The sequence below is a fragment of the Carlito syrichta genome, unplaced genomic scaffold, assembly GCF_000164805.1.
Source record: "Carlito syrichta isolate Samal-C Ts95f unplaced genomic scaffold, Tarsius_syrichta-2.0.1 Scaffold120549, whole genome shotgun sequence".
Taxonomy (NCBI): Eukaryota; Metazoa; Chordata; class Mammalia; order Primates; family Tarsiidae; genus Carlito; species Carlito syrichta.
The window spans coordinates 27-1,862 of record NW_007064645.1 but is presented as its reverse complement, the minus strand read 5'-3'; the positions used below and the strand labels follow the sequence as shown (position 1 = coordinate 1,862).

The 1,836-nt window shown below is 59.5% G+C and overlaps 1 protein-coding gene across 1 annotated transcript in view; it reads right to left on the bottom strand.

The window, feature by feature from the left end:
- Positions 1 to 1,345, bottom strand: part of LOC103249496 (teneurin-4-like) — a 369,176-nt gene extending 367,831 nt beyond the window's left edge. The window contains exon 1 of the mRNA XM_008048127.2: positions 1,125 to 1,345. The gene's annotated coding sequence lies outside the window, so the exon portion shown is untranslated. The remainder of the gene's footprint in view (positions 1 to 1,124) is intronic.
- Between the last annotated feature and the right edge of the window lie 491 nt (positions 1,346 to 1,836).

The following is a 1,836-nucleotide window of genomic DNA, read 5'->3' as shown; positions in this document are numbered from 1 at the left end:
CCTCCAGGGCGCCCTCCTCCCCACCGGATTCCTGCGGCCGGGCCGGAGCCCCTCCAACAGCCGGGTTAAAGGCGCCTTCAGCAAGGTCAAGGCGCGGCCGAATGGCACCTGGGATTTTTGTTTTTTACCAGCCACGCACTGGCTTTGCAATTGCATTGTTAAGGATTATGGCAGCGGCAGGAAATCCGAAGGGCCCCACAGGTCTGCGCGAGGGAGGATTTATTTCACAGCGCGAACACATTCAGACAGATCGGGGAATTCAGTGGGAAGGGATGCGGGGTTTCAGGACGCTGGAATGTGGCAAAAACAAAACACTCCCCACCCATGCACACCGCCGCCTCCTGCGGGCTGGGGGGAGGGCCTTCAGGGCCAGTGTGCCCCAGACTTCGTCGATCCGCACGGCTCGGTCAGGGCTGGGGTGGCTTATCCCTCCACATACGAAAAACAAGATTAAAAACACACTACTCCTGTGGCTTCTCTATCAAAGCCCATCAAGGCGATACTGGCTGTGGCGGCGAAGGAAAGAAGAGAGACCGGGAATAAATGCAGCAGACTGCTGTCCTCGGAGGGAGAGGCGAGGGGACGGAGGCCATACCCAGCACCCATCCGCATCCCATCCCCTTGAGCGATGGGCTAGCGCAGGAAACCAGGAATAGGTATGCATAATGGTGGCCGCCCTGGCAGAGGCCAGCACTCCACTCCCTAATCCCGCCGGCGTGGGCCTGGATGGCTGGACATCTCTAAGGGGCAACAGACCAGGCAAGCGGGTCTTTAAACACGCGAAGGACACTGGGTGTGAAAGACAGGGAGGGGCTCCAGGAGAGGCAGAAAAGGGGCCCTAGAGCTCACCAGGACACTAATCAGTTTCCTAAAACAGCGTTCCCTGGAAGGCCTCCCAACACCCCCAGGGGAGGCTCAGGGTTCTGAGGGCTCAATGAAACCCGAGTTCTGACTGGCTCCTCCTCTGCCATCAATTCCGCATGCCCCCACCCAGCCCCTGCCTCGGTCACCGGTTCTTTGGGTACAGAAGCATCAGCAACCCAACACCCACCGCAGAAGTGGGAGCCTTGGCACGAGGCGTCTCGTAGCTCTCTGATCTCGAGGTGGGGGCGCCCGGTACTCACACTCCCCAAGCAGGCAAACTTTCAGGCTTGTCTTTCGAGAACAGGGAGCTCGCGTCGCAGTTCTGGGTAATCACGGAGGCAGCTTACATAATTGCCCGCGACGCCGCTCGGAAGATCTCCCTCGGTACGCGGCCTTGCGACTCTGCACATGGCACCCTCTTCCCCCTGCCCGGGAACCCGCGCGCCCCGCCGCCGCCTTCTACAAAGCAGAGGGGCGATCTCGTGTGCCAGCCAAACACCAAGTGTTCGTGCAGGTTCCGGCAAAACCCTGGCTGCCTCCCTGCGTCCCTTTCGCTGCTTTGGTGGCTTATGGATAACTGCATCTCTACAAACCTTCTCATCAAGGTTGGGGGTGGAAGGGAATTCTAGACCGACCGGGGCTGGGGGTGGGGTGGGATGGCTAGCGCCGTTCTGAGGAGGGCTCCGCACCCAACTGAGAAGTAATACTCTCATCCACATGGACCCTGGTGCACACACCGCCTTAACGTTTCGCCCTGAAAGGGGAGCCAATTTCCAAAGTTAGAAAGCACTTTCCTACCTTGCCTAGACGGGGACAAGGCAGAGAAGGGCCGGGCAGCGGCCAGCGAAGCTCACCCTACCGCCCCGCCAAGGACTCACTAGTTGAACCAACCCCCGCCCTTCCCCCAAGTAGTTGGCTGTGTATTCCTCGGTTGCGTGTACACACACACACACACACACACACACACACACA